Below are 12,513 nucleotides of genomic sequence, written 5' to 3'. Positions count from 1 at the left end.
TACGCATTGTGCGAAACTAGTTTCAACGATCCAACCGTCAAACTTGTTTGTATATGCTTCGAGATCGCATATGCCAAAAATTGAAAAAAACAAACATTCAGAGATCAAGTAACGGGACAAAACTTTTCGACGGTTATAAACGAAAAATCATGATTTAACGGTTATTTTAACTCCGATTTTGATGATTTTTTACAGTTACACTCCTTGACCCTATATGAATACAATGAATGAATTCGATCTTCAATTTAAAATATTTACACTAGTGGATACCACAAAATCTTATGTTATACTTAATGAAAGTAAGAATAAACTCTTAAGTGTTAGTGAATCTATCGTTTTGCATATCCTTCCACATTTAATATCTGTAATAGATTAGTAGTGTACGAATGTATTTTTTATGAGGCTCTTATTTTCGAGTGTAGATGTAGTACTTAAACAACAAATGTGTTTTAATGTTTTGAAGTATTATTTATGTGACAATGTGTGGTATGTGCAAATTTAAGAAAAAAAAAATATTTTTCTTAACGGATCATAACGGGTCGGGTCACTTTACCCGTTGGGTAAAGTGACCTGACCTGTTAAGGACCCGTTAAGATAGCAGGTGTGACACGACACGACCCGTTAAGATAACAGATATTACACGAACACGACTGACACGACCCGTTTGCCAGGCCTAGTGCGGTGGTTTCTGGCAAACAAAAATCCAATTTTAATACTAACACCATATTTCACCAAATTTTACAGGCATGTAGAGCTCAACACAAGGAACAAAGTTTATACCTATTATGAAGTCCAAAAGTGGATGGAAGATAGTCAATTCCGCATGTACGGTTAGGAACCCTAGAACTTCCCAGCCTCCCACCATCGTATGTGGTAGTTCATTAAGGTGGTTTTTGGGTCGGGTTTCTAGAGGGAAGTGAGAGCTTCAAAATGGTAGTGGTGGTACGGTCTAATTTCGTTAGAGACGCTCGAAATTTGCGTTGCAAAATCGCTAAACAAATGGTCTGTGGGTCGCACTAGGTTTTTGGGTTTGGGTTTCTATATTTGGAATCTTTCCAAATTTGGAAACTCTTAAGCTAAAATTGCTATTTATAGTAAGTGCAAAAGACAAAAAATGCCCCTCATTTTTTAGGCTCGTAACTTCTTCGTTTCATTCCACAAACGGTTTTCGCCCACATGCTTGTAGGATTAAGCTTTATCCATCTATTCTAAACCACTTCCAAACACTAAAGTAAAATTTAGAATGACTAAAATGCCATTAAAATTGTTTTTTTCCAAAACTGTAAAATAAATAATAAATTTTGGGATGGGATACAAAAGAAATGAATATAGACACTTGCATATTTACTTGTGTGACCATGACATTGTATTTGAGCTACACAAGTAACTTAGAATCAACGTAACTCAAGTTCATAAAAAGTAAAAAATTGACATCAATTAATTTCGACCCATACTTTACTTAAGGAGGTAAATATTTATTATTACTTGTACCAAAGGCGTAATTAATTGTTATCCCGCTATGTGTCCTGACTCAGGAATTCCTAACCGTATATGAAATTCTCTAGTCCGACGAGCGTTGTCCTTTATGGGCTACAACAACCAATACAAGATTTTGTTAAGAAATTTTTTCTAAAGTTTAGCCCAAAACCTATTGAATATATGGGCAAGTTTCGGAAAACCTAATAATAGAAGGGGAAACTCTGTTTATACCCAAAAATTGTCTCTGGACACCCAATAATTTTTTTTAATAAACGATATTATCTACGGTAAGAGGGTGAGGAAGTGGGCTAAACCTTACAATGAACTAGTAATAATTTGGTTCAAATTCGCTTTTGGCAAAAATCAGACTTAAGACCTCTCATTTACAAGTGAAGAGGAATACCACTAGAACGTAGTACTATGTGGCAATGCTATTTTTGAGGTTATTTAGTCAAAAGTCAATAAAATCTTTATTGATTAGCCATGTAACAATGGTCAAATTTTTTTTTGGGCATAATCAATGAAATATTTATAATAATTATAAATCGGTTAATCAAGCATGTCACATGGGTTTAGGATAATTAGAAAATAAGTATTCTACCATTCTCTCACCTCAATTTATTGATTTCCTTCTCTCCTCCCCTCTCTTGTTCCTATCTACTCCAATCTTCCCTGGCTTTCATTCATGTCTCTCTCTCCCCTTCTCTTTCTTCACTCTTTCTCGTCTTTCTCTCTTCCCCTCTATCCCATATTTCTCTCTGATGAAGAGGTCACTGATGATGATGAACAACACTAGATCCCAACAGCTTAGTCGATCAACGACTACGATATTGTGATTGACACGACTCTTTTTGGAACCATTAACGACCTCTAGAGATTGTGAAGTAGATGGTGGCGGTGGGGTTCGGGAAGGAGTGATCTCACATCAATTGAACATGACTATTAATGAGGTTTAGAAGACGCCATTGACGGAGCTCGAGGATGAAATGGAGCGGTAGATCAAATCTGGGAAATCGGTGCTTCATATTTTAGGCCATTTCTTTATATCTAATTTTGTAATTGAATTTGTATTTAGAATGGTGGAATGCAATGCTTGCATCTCTTGGAAACTTGAAGACAATCCATAGCAAAATGGAACTTCAAAAGTAGACATTGTAATGCATAGTTTGAATCCAAATGTAAAAGAAGAACAAAAAACAAAGACTGCAATGCAGAGTCTAAATCCAAATATAGAAGATAAGCCAGAAACGGACATTTCAACGTAGGGTCTGAATCCAACTGTAAAAAATAGATTCAGGAAACATACATTGTAACACAGTGTTAGAATCCACAGAGCATTGCAAGGTGTGAAGCGTTGAAGATGTGTGAGTGATTAATGGCATTGACTTGATTCAAAAATGCACAAAATAAGTTAGACTTTGGAACAACGTAAAGTGTTAGGTTGTGACCTTCACAAGGTTGCTCCGGTTACCAAGCGTAGGTGAACATGTAGAGGGATAGAAATATGGAAGCAAACACAAGATATATATGGTTCACCCTAAGTTGGGTTTGTCCACGAGGGTAGAGGAGTTCTCATTAATTATGGAAGAGTTTACACAATACATAGGTTCAAGCATAATCATCATTAGTGAGTTCTAATGACGAGTTTAAGTAAAATAATGGCATCCAGAATTAGTTGTAGTAGACGATCTCCTATTAAATTTGAGGAGAGTCTTTGGCTCTCCTCTGTGGTCGATGTGAGACTCTAGCAGCTTTACCTTGACGTTAACACGTGTCGTGTTGTAATTGGTCTCTTGATTGGAGAAGAACTCGTGTGCTTCAGCATGGGTGCCTCCGCACTAACTATTAAGTAATATAAAACTATTTAAGTTTTCAACTATTTGGAAAGAAATAACACCAAGATGAGATGTGTCGCAGAATTAATATCTCATGTTATTCATTAGTCAAGACTATTTAATACAATGATTTATTTACATGAACTCGTCATTCATGAAATTTAAATGTAAGACCTCTTACTTACAAGTCAATACTTAATTAAGTACTCTTCCAAATCAGTAAATTGCATGCCCTTTCCTCTAAAAAAAAAATCTTACATAGAAAGAGTTCATCCTCATGTAACGTCTCATTTCAATAATGCAGTGTCATTTGAAAATAATTTTACACATATTATATTATTAAATTGAGACACCACGTTTATAATGAATCCAGTTCATATAAGTCATTCTCTTTCTTCTCGACAAAGAATCATGTTTGTACCATACTTGACCAATCCCGAAACTACCGAGCACTGGCCAACGCTATACTGTCAAGGACCCAGAAGAGTTCCCCTCCGACCAGGAGGCCAATCACTACTCGACACGTGTCAAGATTAGAAGCCAATCAGAGCGCAGCACGTGTCGACATCAAGAACCAATCATAACATGACACATGTCAATGTGACAAAGCTACAAGTTTTTCTATAAATAGGGGTCATTCCCCCACAATATTGCCTAATGCCATTTGTGTTAAATCATTCACAAGAACTCACTAAATTGAGAGCTTGATCCTTTGTACTTGTGTAAGCCCTTCACTACTAATAAGAACTCCTCTACTCCGTGGACGTAGCCAATCTGGGTGAACCACGTACATCCTGTGTTTGCTTCTCTGTCTCTATTCATTTACGTACTTATCCTCACTAGTGACCGAAGCAACCAAGCGAAGGTCACAAAACCTGACACTTTCTGTTGTACCAAAGTCTTCGCTGATTTTGTGCATCAACATTTGGCGCCGTCTGTGGGAACGACACTTATTCCTACTCTCTTCAGCTGTGTCAAGCTGGTTTCTATCATTCGTACACTTTCTTTTGACCAGGCATCCCTCTCCAACATGGGAAGCGAAGGAAGCCACAGCACACAGAATGACACCCCCCTTGCACATAGTGCGAAGCAACGAAAGAAGGAAGGAAAACGAGTTCTTCTTCAAGCTAAAGTCGATGAGTTGGAAGCTCAGAACAACAAGATAGCAATGAGGAATGAGGTCCTCCAGGAGCAATATGAGAAGCTCTTCGAGACACTCCACGAAGCTAGGCAAGCTCAGACACGCGAGCTTGTTGCCCCCGTGGAAGTCAACCATCAACTAGGTGCCCTCCAACATGGAGGGTCACATGCATTCGACATAGATATCCCTGATAGGGAACAGATTACCCCTTGACTTGATAATCAACATGAGGCTTCTCTTAACCCAGTTGCTTCGACCCGAACCATGAGAAGTGGAGGGAGACACCTCTTTGCTGAAGGGGCAGAAGGATCGAAAGCCGTCTTTCGCGATTGTCGGGATTTCCTGAAGCAACGTCGAGAGAATTCCATCCATATAAGCTCAAAGATCAATGACCCAAGGATTTCTGAGAGACTCGGTCCCCTGCCACGGCCCGAGCCGGCCACCAATTTGGGGAAGGGGCAACAAGTCCTAGAGAGACATGAGGGTACATGGGACTCAGAGGTGTTTCGACAGACATACCCTGGAAGCCAGTACAGCGAGTCCAGGGAAAAATCACATGCCCTTGATCAAACCTTCCTAATTCCAAGAGGAGATGGAGATTTACGAAAGAAAGCTCCAGTGGCACATAACTCCGCTCAGGACCCCCTTGTCCTACAACTTCTTGAGGAAGTAAACAAGTTGAAGGCTGAACGTCAGGCTGAAATACCTGACTGGAACCAACCCAGGCCTGGCCCTCTTACAAGGAGGATCCTCAACACCCCCCTTCAAGCAAAGACAAAGCAAAAGCTTGGCTTGCAACTTTATACTGGAAAAGAGGACCCGATTGAGCACCTTAACCTCTTTGAGTCCACCATGGCATACCGGATGCACACCGACGAAGAGCGATGTCTTCTCTTCCCCTCCACCCTCTCTGGTGGAGCTCTAAATTGGTATTGTCGTCTTACACCTGAGACGGTAGACTCATTTGAGGAATTGAGGAAACTATTTGTTTCCCAACACATTTTCCAAACCGATCGCTTGCACTCTGCAGATGACTTGTACACTATCCGCCAGAAGCCAGACGAGTCATTACGTATGTATGCTGGCCGCTTCAGCCATGAATACTCCCGGTGTGCCGAGGCAGACGACAAGACTGCCCTCAAAGCCTTCACGGCAGGCCTACGTGATTGTTTCTTTAAATACATGATCAATGCCAATACTTGGAAGACTTACTCTGAGGTGATGGCGCAGGCTTATAACCATGCCTCCGCCGAGGCAAAGACATATCAGGAGAAACCCCCTACAACCATCATTTATCAACAAGTGGGAGGTGGAAGCCAGACTCACCTAAATGAGAAGACCTCGACTTTCCAAACAGCAGTGGCACCTCCCCATGCCTTGCATAATGCTTCACCGAATCAACAGACATATCAATTTCAAGGCAAGAGGAAGGATTTCCATCCTCACCACTCTCATTTCAGTAAAAAGAGTAAGGGACACTATCCCGATAACCAAGGGTATCGCCACAATAACGCTCGCCCCCAGGCAGTCAATGCAGTGGGTCAAACCCGCGTCAAGATACCCCCTACCCCAAGGTATGAGACATACACGCCCTTGAATGCCACATGCGCGGCCATTTACCCCAGCATAGCTCACCTGATACCAAAGCCAAAGCCGAGGCACCCAGATTACACGCCCCCGAATAACGCGGGCATGTTTTGTTGCTACCATGAGCATAACGGCCATGATAGCGAGAAATGTATCATCCTCCGTGATCGTATTGAAGCTTTGGCACGAGAAGGAAAAATTGATCAATTCCTCCTTCACCCTCAAAGGGATAACCGTAACCAACGCCAGGTGAATGTCATATATTCCATAAGCGGCGGCACACCCATATCTGAATCTTCCAATAGGGCCATGAAAAACAGTGAACGAATTCTGAGGCCTGGTCACCAAGTGTTTCACGTGGAAGACATCAGGGGAGGGAAGTATCAAAAGCCTAACTGGGATCCGATATGTTTCTACCCTGAGGAAGAAAGAGGCATCATCTACCCTCATAACGACCCATTGATCGTGGAGGCTCACATAGCCAACTTTGATGTTCGACGAATCCTCGTAGACACAGGGGCTTCGGTCAATATCATGTTTGCCGAAGCTTTCAGGGCACTCAGTGTAGCTGAACACTTGCTCGATCGCTCGATTTCTCCTCTGATAAGCTTCTCCGGTGATATCGTGCAACCCTTAGAGAGCATACATTTACCCTTTACTATTGGTACAGGCCCTTACACGGCTACCATTACCACTAACTTCCTAGTGGTTGACTGCCCAACGGCATACAATGTCATCTTTGGGCGCACAGGCATCAATGATCTCAAGGCTATGGTATCCACGCATATGTTGTTGATGAAGTTTCCAACCCCTTTCGGCAATGGGTACATCAGGGGAGATCAACTTAGTGCTCGATCATGTTACAACACTTCAGTCAAACAACAACACCTGCCTGTCCCCAATGAGACTCTCTTTATACATAACCAAGTCGTAAAGACCAGTCCAGATGAATCCAACTCGGGTCTTCAGGATGGCAACAGTCAACCCTCGAGATGACTCATTCACCCAGCAAGCACAACCCGCTGAAGAGTTAGAGAAGATCTCTATCTCCAAAGACCATCCAGATCGCATGGTGAAGATTGGCACCACATTGTCACCACCCCTTCGGTTAGCATTGATATCTTTTTTGAAAGAGAACACTGAAGTCTTCGCCTGGTCATACGAGGACATGCCAGGCATCTCTCCCGATGTCATCTATCATCGTTTGAGTATTGACCCCAAGATCAAGCCGGTGAGACAGAAGCGAAGATCTTATGACGCTGAACGATACGAGGCAATGAAAGCAGAAGTTGAAAAACTCAAAGGCATAGGCTTTGTCCGCGAAGTCAATTACCCGACATGGGTAGCAAATGTGGTCCTTGTTAGGAAAAATCCGACCAAAGAAAGTCTTTCGCTTCAAAAGGTCTTGTGGAGGATGTGTGTTGACTACACCGACCTAAACAAAGGGTGTCCGAAAGATAGTTTCCCTCTTCCTCTTATTGACAGGCTTATAGACTCTACGGCAGGGTGTGAGCTCTTGAGCTTTATGGACGCTTATTCAGGATACAACCAAATCCTCATGAACCCCTCAGACCAAGAACACACGGCCTTCACTACTGACAGGGGACTATATTGCTATAAAGTCATGCCTTTCGGCCTAAAGAATGCAGGAGCGACTTATCAGAGACTAGTCAACTCAATGTTCGCCGAGCAGATTGGGAAGAGCATGAAAGTTTACGTTGATGATATGTTAGTCGAGAGCAAACATGCTGACCAACACATCACCAACCTATCTGAAACTTTCACTATTTTGAAGAGGTATCGAATGAGGTTAAACCCCAACAAATGTGCCTTCGGCGTAGGCTCTGGCAAATTCTTAGGTTTCATGATTAGCCAACGAGGCATTGAAGCTAATCCCGAGAAGATCAAAGCAATCCTCGACATGAAGGAACCGGTAACTTCAAAGGACATCCAGAGCCTTACTGGCAAGGTGGCAGCCTTAACCAGGTTCATTTCTAAGGCCACAGACAAATGTGCTCCCTTTTTTAAAGCACTTAAGGGAAGTAGGAAGTACATTACATGGACTGATGAATGTGCCGAGGCATTCAAAAACCTCAAGGAGTACATGAGTAAAGCCCCTCTACTCTCCAAGCCCGAGGTAGGAGACATTCTCATTATCTACCTATCGGTATCAGCTTCAGCCGTAAGTTCCGTTCTCATTCGAAAGGATGGGAATATTGAGCGGCCTGTCTACTACGCTAGCAAAGCCTTACAAGATGCGGAGACACGGTACTCTAACATTGAGAAATTGGCTCTGGCATTGGTCATGTCTGCTCGAAAACTCCGCCCTTACTTCCAAGCGCACTCCATCATCGTGCTTACCAATTATCCTCTTCGACAGATACTCCAAAGTCCTGACACTTCAGGGCGAATGATCAAATGGGCAATAGCGTTGGGTGAGTTTGACATCTCCTACCAACCAAAGCCAGCTGAGAAGGGCCAAGCAGTGGCAGACTTCATTGCCGACTTCACATATCCGGTTGACATTGCTTCTACACCTGAAGCAGTGGCTTCATTACCCCCGGAAGCTCAGAAGATAGAACAAACAACCCCAGCATGGAGTCTGTATGTTGATGGCTCATCCAACCAACAGGGCTGTGGAGCGGGACTAGTCTTGACTACACCCGACAAAGTAGCAATGGAGTATGCTCTTCGTTTCAAATTCAAGGCATCAAATAATGAGGCCGAGTATGAAGCCCTTCTAGCAGGATTACGTTTGGCCAAACACCTCGGGGTTAAACAAATTGATATTTTCAGTGACTCCCAATTGGTGGTCAACCAGGTTACCAACAACTTTGATGCTAAGGACAGCTCCATGGCAGCATATCTTGCGCAAACACAACTTTTGCTCAAGCACTTCCACTACCAGATCACCCAAGTTCCTCGAGCGGCAAACAGTCATGCAGACGCCCTGGCTCGCCTCGCCTCGGCTGTGGAAGACAAGATTGGAAGAAAAATTCATGTCGAACTGTTGGCAACACCAAGCACCATGGCCGCAGAAGTATGCAACTTACAACAGGGGGATAGTTGGATCACCCCGATCTATAATTTCCTTGCTCATGGCACCCTCCCAAATGATAAAGTCCAGGCTAAGCAAATTCGATACAAGTCTACCCGCTACCTGATCATCAATGATCAACTCTATAAGCGAGGTTTTAGCCTGCCATACTTAAGGTGTCCTATGCCTGCCGAGGCGGAAATCGTCCTTCGGGAAATACATGAGGGAGTCTGTGGAGATCATGCTGGATCTCGGTCCCTAGCACACAAGACTTTTCGCCAAGGATATTACTGGCCAACACTCCACCAGGATGCCATCAAAGTATCCCGCTCATGTGACAAATGTCAATGATATGCGGCTATTCCTCATTCCCCTCCAGAGCCTCTTACTCCTATGATCAGCCCTTGGCCCTTCGCCCAGTGGGGACTTGATTTGATCGGCCCAATGCCGGCAGGGAAGGGCAAAGTCTGTTACGCAGTCGTTGCAGTGGACTACTTCACAAAGTGGGCCGAAGTAGAACCCTTGGCAACCATTACTGAGGCAAAGATAGAAGACTTCGTGTGGAAGAACATCCTTTGTAGATTCGGCATTCCCAATGCGATAGTCACTGACAATGGGCGACAGTTCGACAACAAGAAGTTCAGGTTGTTCTGCTCTAAGTTCAACATCAACTTATGCTTTGCCTCTCCAGCTCATCCCCAGTCTAATGGACAAGTTGAGGCCATCAACAAAATAATCAAGCGCACTTTGAAAACCAGCTTGGACAAAGCTAAAGGCTGTTGGCCAGAATTTGTACCCCAAGTTCTTTGGTCATATCGCACTTCATATCGGACTTCAACAGGAGAAACTCCATTCTCACTTGCCTTTGGCACAGAGGCGGTTGTCCCTGTTGAGCTCGAGCAAGCAACATTCCGAGTCCAGAACTACATTCAAAGTGAAAATGACAAACAACTCACCCTCAACTTGGATTTAGTCGAGGAACACAGAAACCAAGCTCACTTGAGGAATGTCGCCTACAAGCAGCGCATCTCCAACTATTATGACTCTAGGGTCAAGCCTCGCTCTTTCAAAATAGGAGACTGGGTCTTAAAGAAAAGATTACTCTGCGACAGAGTCCCGAGTGAAGGCACACTTAGTCCAAACTGGGATGGACCGTATGAAGTCATTGGCATCAGTCGCCCTGGCTCTTACACACTTAGAAGCTCCGATGGCAAGACCCTTGGCCATCCATGGAACGCTGATCACTTGAAGTACTACTACAAATAGACTCACGATGTACAAGTGTTGAGCTATAGCCGTTCGGCATCCTATGTAATGAAGGCCATATGGCAATGAATTCACTAAAGAGGTAATTTAGCCAACTTGGCCCTCACTCTTTTACATTCCTAGCAATGGAACACTCAAGTGTTGAAACCTCAAAGCAGATATATCCAACACGAAACAAAATCTAAGTATGTGTCGACAAGACTATACAAAGAAAGGAACAACCAAACAATGGCTTATATCCAAACAATAGATCTATTCATACACAGCCAAAAAACTTCACTTAAAACAGCTTCACCCAAAAAAAAAAAAAAAAGCTTCATCCAAAAAGTTTCACCCAGAAAGCTTCATCTACAAAGCTTCACCATCAAAGCTTCACCCAGAAAGCTTCATCTACAAAGCTTCACCATCAAAGCTTCACCTCGAAAGCTTCATCTACAAAGCTTCATCTACAAAGCTTCACCATCAAAGCTTCACCTAGAAAGCTTCATCTACAAAGCTTCATCTACAAAGCTTCACCATCAAAGCTTCACCATCAAAGCTTCACCTAGAAAGCTTCATCTACAAAGCTTCATCTACAAAGCTTCACCATCAAAGCTTCACCTAGAAAGCTTCATCTACAAAGCTTCACCTACAAAGCTTCAACACCAAAGCTTCACCTACAAAGCTTCAACACAAAACCTTGCTCCAAATAAACAAATTTTGTTCACAAAACCCAAGATGCCCTTGAACTTGTACAAAAACACTTGGGTAAACATAAACATTTTTTGTTTTACACCCACAAGGGCCCAAAATTTTCCTTCTTATTTATTCACTTATATATGTTCCCAAACATATTATAATAGATCCAACCACAAGCCAAAGTCCCAAGTTTCATAATGGACAAAAGTACAAGCAATTCATCAATAATGAAGGTGCTACAAAAATTGGAATCTGCCCCAAAATAGAAATCCAACCCAAGAGACTTTTTCTCTCTCTCCCTCTTCCGCCTCCTTTCATCTATCAAATTTCTGCAACCTCTGCTCTTCTCCAATGGAGCTGAATTTTGGACACCCTATAGTTCTTGAGCATATGAACAACTTTCAAGAAGGAACCATTTCTGTTTGAGCGACGGAAATTAAAGTGTTGAAGCTCCAAACATGACAGTCGGATTCTTGCAGATTTCGAAGCTGCTGTGATGTTTCGAAGATCTGGAAGTATTTAACCATTAGTTCATTCTGAATTTTTGATATGTTATGAAAGAGACGATGAGGAACAACTTCAATGAAGAAAGCATGCTGATCTGAACAATAGAAAATGGAGTTTCGAAGCTCACAACAAATCTGACGGGTTGACAGAAAAATAATAACCAGTCACTCATCATACTTAGATTTCTGGAGTTATACTGCTCCGAGGGACCTCAAATTTGGATATGTTGTAGTTCACAAGTTAAGGAACAACTTCGATGAAGAAAGTATGTTGATCTGAGCAAGAGAAAATGGATTTTTTGAAGCTCACAACAAGTCTGACGCGTTGATATACAAATGACGAACAATCACTCATCATACCTGAATTTCTGGAGTTGTACTGCTCCGATGGATCTCCAATTCGGATATGTTGTAGTTCACGAGCTAAGGAACAACTTTCATGAAGATGGTTTTGCGATCTGAGCCACAGAAAATGGTGTTATATTGAAGAAAAGCTAAAGGAAGACTAAAGGAAAGCAAAAATGGTAAAGCAAAGCAAAAGAAAAGCTAAAGGAAGACAAAATCATGGCACATGATAATGAGTCATACCCTACCCCTCATTGGATTCGAATACACCCATCCTCCAAAATCATGACAAAGGCCACATTATAGATATCTGTACAAACATTACAAAAAAAAAAAAAAAAAAAAAAAAAAAAAAAAGGGCCTAGGCCTCCACTTCTTTGGGCCTAACACATCTTCATAACAAAAAACAGTATATGAAGAAAGAGCCCTGGGTTACCACTTCGAAAAGAAACAAGTGAAGTTTTCCTACTCATGACATTGACTACTAGCTAGACACCTCATTCGGCAACAGTCTCACAACCACTCAGTGACTTGGATTTTTCAAGTCTCCAACCGAGAAGTTTTCCTCACTCGGGAAATTAAGGGAACACTACCTCAAACTACATGCTTCACTCACAAAGCTTCAACAATACAGGTTTC

At 42.3% G+C, this 12,513-nt stretch overlaps 1 long non-coding RNA gene across 1 annotated transcript; it reads right to left on the bottom strand.

Annotated features, from left to right (window-relative positions):
* Window positions 1-10,704: 10,704 nt before the first annotated feature.
* On the bottom strand, window positions 10,705-12,109 carry LOC126603327 (uncharacterized). The gene is made up of 4 exons (XR_007616238.1): window positions 11,890-12,109; window positions 11,708-11,805; window positions 10,946-11,532; window positions 10,705-10,819 (listed from the first exon to the last, which is right to left on the bottom strand). It is a non-coding gene; the product is annotated as an uncharacterized LOC126603327 (long non-coding RNA).
* Between the last annotated feature and the right edge of the window lie 404 nt (window positions 12,110-12,513).

This window comes from Malus sylvestris, chromosome 15 (genome assembly GCF_916048215.2).
Source record: "Malus sylvestris chromosome 15, drMalSylv7.2, whole genome shotgun sequence".
NCBI classification, from domain to species: domain Eukaryota; kingdom Viridiplantae; phylum Streptophyta; class Magnoliopsida; order Rosales; family Rosaceae; genus Malus; species Malus sylvestris.
The sequence above is the reverse complement of the archived record's forward strand: the minus strand, read 5'-3'. Positions and strand labels throughout refer to the sequence as shown.